The sequence below is a fragment of the Halichoerus grypus genome, chromosome 6 (assembly GCF_964656455.1).
Source record: "Halichoerus grypus chromosome 6, mHalGry1.hap1.1, whole genome shotgun sequence".
NCBI lineage: Eukaryota > Metazoa > Chordata > Mammalia > Carnivora > Phocidae > Halichoerus > Halichoerus grypus.
Genome location: NC_135717.1, coordinates 130,765,903 through 130,781,518, shown reverse-complemented (window position 1 = coordinate 130,781,518; position 15,616 = coordinate 130,765,903).

Genomic DNA, 15,616 nt, shown 5'->3' with positions numbered 1-15,616 from the left:
GTCATTTACTACTGCCTAGTAAAACCTTAGTGATGAGACCCTTCAGATGTGTATCAGGGGGTCATATGCTTGGAGGATGATTGCTAACATATATCGTAGGGGGGACAGAGATAAAGAAAGTTTCCAAAGGGATTTTTACAGGATCCTGGAGGTCGAGCTAATGTCAAGCTAAGGTTGCTTTTTGCCTCAAGCAAAGTATTAACATCGAGGCAGCTGAGATCCTTGGTCACTCTGCCCATCGCAAGGCCCTGTCAATGGGCTGCACGTTGTAAGGAAGTTTGGTTCTTTTTCTAAATTTCTTTTTCTTTTGCCTTTGTTCTCCACATCATTACTTTCTGCTGTCTTTCTCAACCTGTCTCACCTCAAATATTTTATCAAAGATATTGATAAACAAGAAAGGCAACCAGTTTTACAGGTACTAGAACATAATTATTACGACTCTGACGCTGGTGGAGATCTTAATGAGGAAAGGAAAAGCACAGATAGAGGAGGAAATGGAAAGACCCAGAGAATCTATTAACTGCATGACTTCTGAATGATTAATCATTTATAATTTTTCCTTGAAATAAAGCCCTTGACCTCGGCTTTGGCAGAGCAAGAGACAGTATTTTCATATCAGTGTGGCAGGAAATATCTATTACCACTTACAAAACTACTGCTTCCTTTCATTTCTCTTGTCTCTGATGGGTTTTTTTCTTCTAATTCTTATAGCTCAAAGCAGAAAATAAAATGATCAAAAGTTTCCTCCGAAAGTACCCAATGACCTTTGCTCAGACTTGTTTTCCCTTTAGATGAAGCCGGGTGAGGGTATCAGGGGAAACCAGAACCTTTTCTTAAGACTCTAGCATTTCTCCTCGAAATATCACTCCCAGTGATGTTTCCCAGTGATACACATTAACTCCTCTGGAGCACAGTGAGAATTTTTCCTCAGAGCTTCTTCACACCCTACCTCAATTAGGGCCTCGCTGATACCCTCTGGGAACAAGTGTTGTAGAGGAATGAGAATTGCCAACATCAACAGCATCTTCGGAAATGCTGGTGCCAGACCAGCATTTTGAATGGCAGGAATGGCCTCCCAGATAGCGTGGTCCCCTAGAAACGTGAATAAACACAGCTGGTTCTCCTTCACACTTGAGATAATCACACTTGAGATAAGCAGAGAGCACCGAGCCCAAGTCCTCAGCTCCCGGGGTGGAGCGGCACCTCAGGGCAGGGCCACCCCACGCCTAAGCAAGCCCAGAGGCTGCTCCAAGGCCACGCCCTCTTGGCTGCCCTTCTGAGGCATTTCCATTGGCTGCTACGACCACCCCGGATTTCACAATTAGGTCGAACCTGGCATTCACTCTCACTTTTCTTTATCAACTTCTTTTAGTCTTCAAACACCTCCATTCTCCTTCCCCTGCTACATGCCAACCAGCCAGAGAAATACTGAGTAGTTGGATTGTACAATCTTCCCTAAAGCGAGCTAGTGAGGTCCTGAGACAGGGGTGGCTTCCTGCCTTTGTGAATTGCAGGGTTGCCTCACCTTCCCCCCTTGTAAGTTCTCCCAACACCTGCCCAACCGGTGTCCTAGTAAATGCCCCCCATCACCTGTTGCGGGTTCTGTTTTCCTGACTAGACCCTGACCGATGCAAATACACCTCAACAATAGTTATTTGCATGTGCCCCAGGGTTTTGCTGGTATTTGAAGAATGGATGGTCTTTTGTGGGACTCCACAGTGTCCTCTGAGGTCCCTTGTGTCCCTTCTGGCCTTACGGGGCATTGAGCTGATGTCTGCTAATACCGCCTGTGATCCCAACTGTTTGTCTCCAGTTGACAGGTCCTCAGATTCTGCACTTGTTTCTCTGACCCCAAAGCTCTGTGATTCTCTGGCTTCTGAGCACCTCCAAATCCCTTCATCCGGGCACACAGGGGCTCTGAGGTCTCCTGCAGGCTGTGGTCCCCCATGGCCTCAGGCTCACTCTTTCTCTCTCACTCTCTCCCATTCCACTCTGCTTCCTTTTCTCTTTTTTTCATTATGGTGTCAATTTAAATACAGAGTGTCTAGAAGCTTGCAGCCTTCCCTAGGCTATTCCATGGAAGTGGGCCACCGCCTTCAATTTCATTATGTTCCCTCATGCTTACATGGGCATTTGTATACCTCACCCTTCAAGCCTATGAGAGTGGGAGAAAGCAAGGACACTGGAATCTCATTCTCCTCCCTTACTCTCATCCTCCCTCCTGTTTGTCTCCTCCTTAGATCAGAAACATTCTCTTTTACTTTTTTGTCTTATTTGACAGAGACTTGCTCCAGATTACTTCCTTCTCCCCCAAAGTGTTATTTATATTCACCACTTTCCAAGGAATCATACTGACAAGAAAGGAGTCTACAGGAAAACGTGATTTCAAGTTGAAGGAAAGAGAAATGAAAAATATGTTCATTTAATATGTTAACATTTTACTCCTACTACATGCTCCCTCTAGTATATCTTTGTGCCCCTCAAAGGACATTTACTCTTATCTAGGTCTCTTCTTTTCGTGAGTCTGTGAGAGCTAGACCCCTTCATTCACCCTGTGGGCCTGTGCTATTCAGTATGGCAGCCACGAGCCCCACGTGACTGTTGAGCACTTGAAATATGGCTTGTCCAAATTAAGATGTGCTCTGAATAGATTAAATTGCATACCAGATATTGAAGACAGAGTGTTAAAAAAGAATGTAATATATTGCATTACTAATTTTTATATCGATTACATGTTGTAAGGACAGTGTGGATATACTGGGATTCATAAACTATATTATTAAGATTAACTTCACTGGTTTCTTTTTACTTTTTTAATGTAGCTATTAGAAAGTTTTAAATTATACAGGTGCACATGTCATATGTCTATTAGTCAGCTGCCAGCTTCATGAAACTTAGGATAGTTGCCACTTCTTGACTATTGTACTCATGGCTGGTATCCAGTGCATTTGCACCAAAGTGCCCATACCAGCTCTTTGCTGATGTTGTCAATTTGGGTCAATGACTTGCCATCAAATGTGATTACATATCTTTCCTGTTACTTGATTGGATGACCACTGGCTAGCACCGTGCTGGTATATAACACCTGTTGAATGAATGAATAAATGAATACTCAGATGATACTTCCTTCAGTTTCTAAAATTACCATGCCCCTCTGACATGAGAGAAAAATACAAAAATCTGCCACACTGACCAGATTTCCATTCTCTGCCCCATGATTGGGAAGACTAAGCTAGAGTGTTACGTTAATGTCAAAACACAAATGGTAAAAACGCCTCCTGCCCTATCTCTTGGGTGAGAGATTTAATTTCCGCTTCCAAATGTGGTAGCAGATGAGGGCAGGACACACGAGCACAATCCGAGTGAGTTTACTTGACTTCCTCCCACGAGTGGGGATAAAGCAAGGCTACGGTGACAGGGTCTGAGGAGCAGCTGTTTACACAGCATGACTGGCAAGTCCCAGGAGAAACTTCGAGCTCTCAAACGTCTCCCCTTCTTTCCTTCCTCAGCGAGCTCTTCCCTGTTGACTCCCTGTTATGGGTAGAATTGTCCACCCCTCCCCCAACATGTATATCTTGTCGTCCTTCCCCCTCGTAGCTCAGAATGTGACCATATTTGGGAAAAGGGTCATGGTGGATAGAATTAGTTAAGATGAGGTCCTAGTGGAGTAGGGTGGGTTCCTAATCCAATATGACTGGTGTCCTTATAAAAAGGGGAAATTTGGACATAGACACACACCACGTGAAGGTGAAGGCAGGGGTCAGGGTGATGCTTCTCCAAGCCAAGCAACACCGAGAATTGCCAGCAAACCACCAGGAGCTGGAAGAGAAGCACTGAATAGAGTCTCCCTCGTGGCCCTCAAAGGGAACCAATCCTAACGAAACCTTGCTCTCAGACTTGTAGCTTCTAGAAGAGCGAAATAATGAATTTCTGTGGTTTCAGCCACCCAGTTCATGGTGCTTTGTTACGGCAGTCCTAGCAAGGTAAGATTCCCAGTTCTTCTTTCTCATCTTGCTTCCTTCATGGTAGTCACTAAATTTGTAGATATTTTTTTCAGGTGTGTCTGTGTGTGTAATGTCTGCGTCCCATTTTTTTCCAGGCTCAGTGAGACACCAGTGTCTGTTTTGTCCACCACTAGACACTCAGCGTCTAGAAATGAAGAGTCACTCTATAAGCCTGTTACTATGAATACATGGATCTGTCCTACCTACCACTGGAACCAGAAACGCAACAGTTACAGGACCATACAAATCTCTCTTCAGGAAAAAAAGTCACAATGCCTGAGAATATACACTAACAGGTTGTCTCCAGCAGCCCTCCTTAATACAAGGTAAAAGGTGACATTCATCCATGACCTCTTTGGCACAGGCTGGGCCATCAGATAAACTGGACGGTATCAGACAGGGACTGAGAGTCTGAGATTAAGTTCTAGAAATAGAACCCTATGCCCCTGGAGACAGCAGGCCTATAGAAAGAATCCCAGTACGCATGCAATTTTCAAGAGGTAGGGGAGGATTCCCCTAGGATCACAGCAACAAGTAAGCAGAGGGCACCAAGCCCTCAGCAGTGGGAGGGGAGCCAACCAAAGGTAGACAAGCAGAAAGGATCACCGTAGCTACCACATACTAAATCTGAACCAAGTACCATGCCAAATGCTTGACTGACATTATTTCATCCAATTCCCACAGCAGACTCACCAGCAAGTATTATTATTCCCACTTGACATGAAAAAACTGACATTTAGGGAGTTTAAATAATCTGCCCAAGGTCATATCGTTAGTGAGTGATAAGACAGGATTTAAAACCAGGGACTTGCTGTTAAGATCCTCTCCCAGCTTCCCAGTCTAGCATACAGCTGCCCTAGATGACTTTCTTCCATACTGTGGTCACTAAAAGCTGAAAAATCCATGTACTTTAGAAAGTATTATTTACCAATATTTGTTTACCTGTCTATCTCCATCTACTAGACAACAAACATCTTGAGATAGTGGAATTATGTGCATACCCAAAGTTAATTAGGTTTGCATTCCCACTTCCTAACACAGGACCCAGCATATAGTAGGAGCTCAAAAATGTTTGTATTATGAATAAATTAGATAAATACTTGTTGATCACTTATACATATTTTAAAAGCAATCAATCACTCTTAGGACCTTCTTGTCAGTGAAAGAGTACTTACAAAAGTATTGGCCTGGAAAGAAGCATTTCTCTTTTCCACTTTTCAGTTGTGAAGTACTGCAGTATGGATATATTTTTTGTGAATAAGAAAGCATTCGGGGCCACCCGAGAGAAAGTCCCCATGCTTAGTGGCCAAGCTGCCTTTGGCAGCTGGCCTCTACATACCCATCCTCTCTCTCCTTCTAGATTCTTATACCTAACTCTCCATTGTGTTCCCTTTTGCTCACCTATGCCAATTTTTCTTGGAGTTGTTTTTGCTAAATCGGGAACTTTTTATTTTAATAAAATCTCCAAGGAATCAAATAATTGATATTTTCAAATTAGATCACTCTGAAAGGTAGCTAATTTTAGACAGGCAGCTACTGATGGTAGACCTGGGGATAATTTCTCTCCCTAATAAGGACATCAGAAGTCAACTGGTAGATGGACGAGCAGGATACAAAATTTCCATTCCCCAACCAAGGTCATGTGAAATCGTTTCTTGGCAAATAGCCTTTTGTTTCTTCTCCTTGCCCTTATCCTAAGCAGAGAAGGGAGGACGGCCAAATACCAACTTGAAGAGCCTTTAGAGTTGCCAGTCCTCAGAGAAGGTCTGAGTTCTCATTAGTAAAGAGTTATGAGATCCCATTTTGCAATGAGATAGCTCACACAAGGCTCAAGTCCTGCATAATTATCCACACTAGAGTAGGCTCTAGAATGGGAGGGCTTTAGGGGCAAAACCTTGCATAGTGTAATTTGATATTTATGATGTTCTATCGCCATCTCCTGGAAGGAAAGACCAAGAACACACACACACACAAAAAGAATGCTAGGATTTCAAGCTTCGGTGAAGATAATTTTCTTCCATTCTCAAGAAAGGTGAAGACTCTGCAGCCACTGAAGATACCTGCTTACCTCACATTATGAACTAACATAATGTTGGGCAACCGGGAAAGCTAAGAGGCAAACGCTGAGAACTCCAGCGTCAGTTATTTGAGAACAAGAGATAACATCAAACCTCTGAGTGAGGAGCCCTTCCAGCTGCCAGTCCCTGGAGAAGGTCTGAGTTCTCATTAGGAAAGAGATATGCGATCCCATTTTGCAAGAGTCAGTTGCACTGCAGGAGCAGAGAGAGATGGTAAAAGAATGATTTCCACACTTGGCTCTGAAAGTAATCATCTTTTTTTTTTTTTTTAAGATTTTATTTATTTATTTGACAGAGACAGACACAGTGAGAGAGGGAACACAAGCAGTGGGAGTGAGAGAGGGAGAAGCAGGCTTCCTGCGGAGCATGGAGCCCGATGTGGGGCTCGATCCCAGGACCCTGGGATCATGACCTGAGCTGAAGGCAGACGCTTAACGACTGAGCCACCCAGGCACCCCTGAAAGTAATCATCTTTATCTTCCCTTTTTAAAAAGTCTCAGAATTTGGCAAAACTGTTTTAAGGATTTTAAAACGTTATGAATAGGACTAAGCTTTTTTCCAGATTAACTCTTTGTCCCAGGCTAGCTTGTGTCGGAGCTGTTTACACATATGGCACAAACACAACCAAATGAATCGAAATGTTTGACTCTCTACCCAAGATCCCATCAGTCTTCATATCTGAAGGTTTCGTTTATATAACAACAAAGGCACATAGTGCAACACTTTAAAATATTGTTTTAAAACACAACTTACTTCTGTTCATTATGTCTTTTCCATCAATATTCGTATGCAATGAGTGGAAAAAAAAACCATACAACTTTAGAATAAGAAGAATTTTAGTCCAACCACTTCAGATCCTGAATCACAAGCTACACTCACACAATGAGGGGAATTCTGCAGTCAATTCCCATGAACCACCTGTTCTTTCTGAAATTGTTCCCCCATCCTGCCCCACTATCCTCACTTTTGGGGAGTTTTAACAGCTTATACAACTCACCAACATCCTGAAGTAGCTGATTTCCAGGGATTGCTGATTTCTTTTCTGAATAGACATCATGTGGATTCACAAAATGTGGACTATGAAACACAGGTTTGGGGTTTTAGAGCTGGAAGGGACCTCTCCTTTATAACTGATAAAAGTGATTTGCTGGGGATATCTGATGGCCTATTTTGAAAGATGGCAGGTGTGAACACAGCATTGAACTATATCAGGCTTTTTTTTTTTTAATTCAACTTCTCTTGAGGGCTTACCCTATAAAAAGCACTGCGAGGAACCTCTAAAAGATTTCATACCTAGTCCCCAAAAAGCTGACTCTGTTGTCTGAATTTGACTTCCCAAGCTACCCATAAACTGAAAGGAAAAGTATGGCAGTCCAGTAGAAGAGTGGATGCAAAGAAGCCTCATCCCCCCCCCTGTGCTCTGCCTCTTAACAGTGTGTCTCATGCAACTTGATACTCAGTAGGGTCCCAGGGTTACTTGACACAGAGCCAGTCACCACAGGGAACTCTTCCCAAAGCTGATGGCTGAGAAGAGAATTAACCTTTGTGACGGCCGAACTTCTTCTTACGGCAGGAACTCTGTTCACACATCATCAATAACAACATTTCAGCATCCCAGCCTCCTATTGAGTCCACATTTGGGGGTCAGGAGTTCAGTTTTCATAAATATCAAAAAAATTGAAATGCTTCACTGGCACACAACCAAGTTCCTGGACTCTTTTCAATCCATCCTGTCCTCCTCCTTATTCCTCTTCCTCTCTCCTGGTTCCTGTGACACTCAAGCAGTTTGGGATAAACTTCCTGTTCACCGTTCAGCTAGTTTCCAGCTGAGTGTTTGCAGTTTGTGTTCAATGATAAATCCGTAGAGTTCAGACATGTGACCAAGATATACAGGGTTTTGATACTATCAGTTCGGCAATCATCTTTCAACTTCCTGCAGCCGTTCATCAGCATGAGCTGGCCACGCACTAACCCATCAGTAAGACTATACAAAAGTAAACTGACAGGCTGGCTACCTTCATAAAATTCATTTCAAACATTTCACAAATATATCTCCCTTGCCATTGACCCTTTCCTAGATTTCACCAGTCTCACGGGTTGATTTTAAAGATTTTATTTATTTGAGAGAGAGAGAGAGCAGAGCGAGAGAGAAAGCGAGCATGAGCGGGGTGGGGGGGCCTCAGAGGGTGCAGCAGACTCCCTGCTGAGCAAGGAGCCCAATGCCGGACTCAATCCCAGACCTGAGGTGAAGGCAGACGCTTAACCGACTGAGCCACCCAGGCGCCCTCATGGGTTGATTTTAGACAATTTCTCATCTTCCGATGTCACCACAAACTCAACTGCTAGCACACAGAACTACTTGGAAGTTTCCCTAAACATGCCAGGCTCCATCGGGTCTCTGTGCTTATCCTGTACTCTTGATTCTGCTTCAAATAGTTCCCCTTGACATCTAGATAATGCCTGCTTGTCCTTTAAACTGCAGCTCAGAAGTTGCTTTCCCTTTATCTCCTCCAGGAACTGTGGAGTCCCTCACCTCCATGCTCCTACAAGGCCCTGTTGATGCTTCCATCATGGTGCCATTGCAAGCTAGTAAAGCTGTTTGCTTCACGTCCCCCACCCCGAAACCCCCCACCAGCCACAGGTAGGGACTGAGTTTGACTCCCTGAGCGTTCAGGACTGTGTATAGCACATAGCAAGCTCTGTGCAAATGTTTGCCACATGGATGACCCAGGACAGCCTGCCAGTTCATACCACTTACTTTCTTCCTTCTCCCTCTTACCATCTATTTGATGTTCTAGACAGTCCCATTTCCCCATCAGCCAAAGTTTTGGACTCACAGGAGTAAATCTGTCATTGAAGTAGTTACAAATCCTCAGCTTTTCCAGGCCTCCCTGGAGAACTACTGGGTCTCTCTGAAGTCCAGCAATGAATGGGCCACCCATACCCATGTGACCAGTCCCCCCTCTAATATACAGGCACATGGCACCATGCCAGGCATACTGTTGACACTTGGGTATTATATGAATCCGATTTTTTTAGTCATGGACCCATAATGAACATCAGAGCTTTCCCTCTTCTCCCAACTCCACTCACTGAAAATCTAGACTTCATTATTTTTTCTTCTAAAGTCAACTTCGTTCTGTTTCCAGGGTAGAAATTAACTAATCAGTCCATATTTAAAATTTCTCACTGATTCTGTAATGGCACCATTTTTATATCCAGAGAAGAAGGATATTCAGGCAGATCTTGTAACTTCTAAAGAGCATGTAACCATGGGAAACTACCGCTCCCCAAATTAACATGCTTTGGTGTCAATGTCAGAAAATATTTGGCTTATTAGAATAGACTCGATATATAGTTTCCGATATTATTTATGATCTCAATATCCCACATTATGAACTCTCAGCTTACTCCTTTTACCAATTCTGATGATCTGCAGAGACTGGAGATATATAAAGGTCAGAATGCACATATTTCAAAATGTCAGTTTTTCTGTCTATTCATTATTAACACTTTGTTCAAATATTCCCTTTCAGGAAAGCCTTTTTTTTTTTAAGGCTCCAAGTAATCATTTTACTACATTTTTGCTGTGTTATAATAATAGAGTAATATTTTAATATTGCACCATGTATGTTTCCATTTCCCGTTCTCCCCACCACTGCTGCCAGCCCCAAAGCAGTAGCAGCCGGAATTCTTTCTACCTGCTGCCCTTGATTGCAAAAGCCTGGCCTTTCAATTATAAAAGCCAGGACATTGAGAAATAATGGCCTCTTGTTTTTGTTTTTTTGGAAAGAGGGGAGTTGATTTTCTGTCTTATTTTGTTTTTAACTTCTAAAACACAAGGCCTTAAATATATCATAAGCCAAATCTCAGTGGACCTAGAGCACAGACTTTACACAATAAACCCTACAGCATGATGACATGAGTTGCTATATTACTCCCGAAATCAAATAAGAGTTTGACTAGAGAGTAGAAAAGGGAGAATCAGAAGGGCCGTGACAGCATAAATTAAGCCAGGAGGTCCCTGAGAAAAAACCGAGCCCTCCAGGCCATAGACTGAATCCTGGAAGCAAGGAGACAAGAGGACTACACACTGCAACAGAAATCCTGGGAAAATGTGAGGGGATCCCAGAGCAGAAGCTTCTCAGAGGGTTGCCTAGACAGGTACAAGTCTTAGGAAGAAGGCCACATTTAATCTGGCAGCAATAGACAGAGAAGATATGTAGGCTGTTGGGGGTGGGGGAAGTCCCACCAAGTTGCCCCCTCCTCATTCCCAAGCTTCCTGAGAAGTGTACAGAAGTGGCTGAGAACAGGGCCAGCAGCAACCAAGAGCCCAAGGGGATGCAGAGTGAAGGGAGTGGTGGTGACGACCAGATGCCTCAGTGGGATCAGGGTCAACTCAAGGGCAGTAATGGCAGTAAGGACGGAAGCCCAAGGGATAAACAGAGAGCCACATCTCCAGGGAGACTGGACTGACTTCCAATGCCAGGAGGATGTATGAGACCTATCATAATCCGTCTGGGCTGCTAGAACAAAATGCCACAGACTGGGCAGCTTATAATCAACAGAAATTTATTTCTCACAGTTCTGGAAGCTGGGATGTCCAAGACCAAGACCCCTGTGGATTCAGTGGCTGGTGAGAGTGCTCTTCCTGGTGCATGGTTATCTTCTCACCGTGTCCTCCCATAGCAAGAGGGCTGAGACAACTCTCTAGGGCCTCTTTTATAAGGTCACTAATTTCCTTCACAAGGTCTCCACCCTCATGACCTAATCACCTCCCAAAAGCCCCCACCTCCCAATACCATCATATTGGGGGGTGAATAGGTTTCGACACAAGAATTCTGTGGAGACACAAACACTCAGTCTCTAGCAAGCCCCTGGGAATGTGGGCCACCTGAGCTTCCTCTGAAAGAGACAGAGCCTTAAACCAGGACAGACTAAGAAATATCGGGCTTTCCAGTACCCAGCAGAAATGGAGGCTTGTGACTTATATTAATTTTAGTTTTAATAAAATAAATTTATAATTTTTCAAGTATAGTCTTTAAACGTACTTATAAGTATGTTTATACCTTTTTTAAGTCCTTTCTCCATAAAAATGAAAATCCATTAACATAATTTATTCATTTTACCAAAAATTGAATATTCCAAGCACTATGATGGAAGCTGGAGATATAAAGATAAATAAGATGTCTTTAAGAAATTTATGATTTATTTAGTGCCGAAGACCCTATAATTACATGTGATAAGTACTTTTATAAAGTCATGTGTATTTGTTTTCTGAGACTGCTATAACAAATTACCACAAACTTGGTGACTTAAAGCAACAAACATTCATTCTCTCACAGTTTTGGAGGACAGAGTCTAGAACGAAAATTGTGGTAAAAACAATATTTACTAAATTAAGAAATCCATGAAGCACTAACACATAATTCACAAATCATATATAAATCTGTCCAAAACAAGCTTCTATAATCTGCCAATCAAACTGCAGTGATTTTTACATATTTTATATCACCATACATAATTAAAATAACTAAACTACAAAATTGATGTGATGAAGCTGATGTTGAAGAAAAACACTATTTTAGCATAGCTCTATGTTTTCTCTGCTGCCTTTTATCAATTGGATTTTTGAAATGCTTGAGTCTTTAAAAAAATTACTTTTTAAATCAATGTAAGTAGCCTACAATGGTATGAGGCATTATTGTAAACAAATTTTCTACATTTTGGGTGCATTTTATGTGAAAGTATTGGAATCTTTAATCAAGGCATTCAACAAATGGAGGACCAAAAAAACTTCAGCTTGCCAAATGTTTTAGGAAATTTGCTAAAACAAAGATAGCAAACAGAGAAGCAGTGAATTTAGTCCCTACAAAAGCAAGGAAGTGAACAGATGTAAAAATAAGCATTAAAGCAGTATACAGGATTTAATTCTGAAATTCCGTAATTGCACTTCAAAATGTCTTGACTTGGGGAAAACCTTTTGATGGGGCACATATTTTTAATTGGAGAAATCACATTCTGTTCCAGAATAGAATGGGATACAGTTGAGAAGCCTGTACTTTTGCAGCAGTTAATTTTGGTGAAACTTGGGTAGCTCAGTCAGTTAAGCGTCCAGCTCTAGATTTCGGCTAAGGTCATGATCTCAGGGCTGTGGGATCAAGCCCGGCGTCGGGCTTCAAGCTGAACTTGGGTCCTGCTTAAGATATACTCTCTCCCTCGCCCTCTGCCCCTCCCCTGCTCACACTTGCTCTCTTTCTGCCTGTCTCAAAAAAAAAAATTGGTGAAACATTTCAAATAATCATGAAGACAACCTCTTATAAAAATGTATGTCAAAGGAAGGTGTTCTGAATTGAAAGGAAAATATCTGGTTTAACGTTTTTAGTCATTTTAATATATAAAAAAATAGAATTGAAGATCTTCAATTTAGCGGAATTTGCTGAGCTTAGTAAGTACTCCAGCACCCAGAGAATATATTCTCATTAAAAATAGGGTCTTCAGGGGTGTCTGGGTGACTCAGTTGGTTGGGCAACTGCCTTCAGTTCAGGTCATGATCCTGGAGTCGCGGGATGCAGTCCTGCATCGGGCTCCCTGCTCAGCGGGGAAGCGGGGAGTCTGCTTCTCCCTCTGACCCTCCCCCCTCTCATGCTCTCTCTCTCTCTCATTCTCTCTCTCTCAAATAAATAAATTTAAAAATCTTAAAAAAAATAAGGTCTTCACAGAAAAGCTAATTAAAAGTGTCAAAAACTTCCAAGTTATATACCATAAATCCAATTCTGAACATTATAGCCAACTTTATGAAAATTTTAGAGCCATATGGAAAAAAATGAAAGAAAAGGGAGAGACACAGTATTGTAGACATACAGACAGATCCAACTAAGAAATTAAATAAAATATGGTAATGTTTCAAGAGTAATTATTATGCTTGTGTTATTTTTTTAACATTTAGATAAATCCATGTCTGCTTTAATACTTTTTAGAGAGACTTTGTAAAACCTGATTTTAATGGAATTGTTTTCTATGTCCACCAATAAACATAAAACCAATTTGTTGATCCAAAAGTAAACGTTTCCAAAGTCACATGATTTTAATTCTTTTTAAAATAATTACTATTCTCAAAAATAGTTTGGTTAATAAATTAGATTCTTATCTAAGCTCAGCCCAAGTTGCAACACCTGAGGGTGGAAAGAAGTCTTTCGGCACCTGCTGAGGGGCTCTGATTATATCCTGAGAGTTCAGAGGACCAGCGAGGATGCAAGAGGAGAGAGTAGGTGAAGCCGGGCAGGCAGATGGGGAGGTTCCCGCTCCCACTTCACCTAGAGCAGCTCAGCCTATACCCATTTGACCTATTGGATTTCTGTGTAAACTCCAATTTGAAGAAATGGTTCTCTGGCTAACAATAAGCCTGAGAACACTGCTGTGAGTAATGGAGTGTCAGGGATGAATTTTAAGCAAGGGAGTAACATGATCAGGTTTGCATTTTTAAGCTCACTCTGGCAACAAGAGGGAAGATGGGCACTTATAAAAAGTAAACAGTGGGATATGTGGGTTTAGCACATGCATAGAAGACTTCATTGCACTAAGGCTTAATGTCATACCCTTGGCTTTTGCAAAAAAAAAAAAAAAGTTTCTAAATCTTCTAATATGAGATCTACACATTAAATTATGATTAGTATTCCATGAAAAGAAAAGTTCTGTTTCTTTAGAGGACCTAAATGGATGTCAATTACAAATCAACAAGAACTATATTACATAACGTGTTTCCTTTTTTTGATCTAGCTGCCTGGATGCTCAGAAGTAAATTAAATGTTGGACTATAGCAACTCCTTTATTCTAGCCACTTGCAATACAGATTTTCCCTCTACTCTGGCTTTGGGATTAGTGAACTTATTTATAAAATATTGGTGATATCAAGTGACGTCTGTTTCTCTTTATCACCAATAAAAGCTTAACTAATCATTTCTGTGTTTAAAAGCCATCAAAGCGTTGAAATAGCCAATTTCAAAAAAATAACTGCTATGAGATAAAGGGGATCACTAGAAGTCACCTCCCTGATCCCCAACTCCCTCTTAGGTAAAATACATACAAAAATGATACTTAACAAGGACGTAGGGAGTTCCAATGAGAAAATTAATGCAAAGTCACATTGAACATTTTAATGTGGCCAACAAATGTCAGTTCTTGTTATTCTGAGAAAGATACAATGAAGAGTTCTTTGTTACTGTCTTACACCTCTCATGGGCTCCACTGAGAAGTCCCTCTTCACGATGATTCCAGAATGTGATCGCTTCCCAGCACCTCTGCCCTGGCCTGGGACAGCATCAGCTCTTACCAGCACGGCTGCCCCAACCTGCTAATGGGTCTCCTGCTTCACACTCTTTCCCCCTTCCACACAGCAGGTAGGGTGATGCTTTTAAAATACAATGCACCTTTTGAGGTAGGCAGGATATTGACCCCTCAGAAATGTCTGAGTCCTCATCCCCACCCCCTGTGAGTATGCCCCCTTTCATGGCAAAAGGGGCTTTGCAGATGTGATTAAGTTAAGGATCTTGAGGTGGGGGGTAGATTATTCTTGATTTTCCAGATACAATCACAAGCGTGCTTTTAAAGAGGGAGGCAGGAGTGTCAGAGAAGGAGAAGTGACAATGGACGAAGAGGTTAGAACTGTGCCATTGCTGGAAGGGGCAAAGAGCCAAGGAATGTGGGCGGCCTCTAGAAGGTAGAAAAGTCGAGGAACAGATTCTCCCCTGAAGTTCCCAGAAGAAAAGCAGCCCTGCCATCACTGTGACTTTAGCCCCATGTTACAGATTGAATCAGGGCTCCACACAGAAATATGTTGGAGCCCCAACCCCTCGTACCTCAGAATGTGACTTTATTTGGAGATAGAGCCTTTACAGAGGTAATCAAGTTAGAACCAGGTCATAGGGTAGGTTCTATTCCAATATGACTGGCGTGTTTATAAAAAGGGGAAATTTGGAAACAGACATGCACACAGGGAGAACGCCCTATGAAGACGAAGGCAGACGTCAAGGGGATGCTTCTACAAACCAAAGAATGCCGAAAGTTGCTAGCAAAATGCCAGAAGTTAGAGGAGAGACATGGAACAGACTCTTCTTCACAGCCCCCAGGAGTAACCAACCCTGCCCAGACCTTGATCTCGGACTTGGAGCCTCCAGAAGTGTAAGATAATACATATCTTCTGTTTCAGACACCCATTTGTGGTACTTTGTTGCAGTAGCCTTAGCAAACTAGTATACTCCAAAGACCCATTTGGGATGTCTGGCCTCCAGAGCTGTAAGATAATTAATTGTACTGCTCTAAGCCCCTAAGTTTGCAGTAATTTGTTATAGCAGCAATAGGAAACTAATCCATTCTCCAAAGCTTCCCCGTCAGAAGTCCTAAAATCTGAAGTCATCACCATAGCTTAAGCACCTTCCAACCTAACCCTCCCTTTCTGATTTAATCTCCTGCTTCTCTTCCCCTCACTCCCTCTGTCCCAGACCCACTGGCCTCCTTGCAGTTCTTTGACCACCC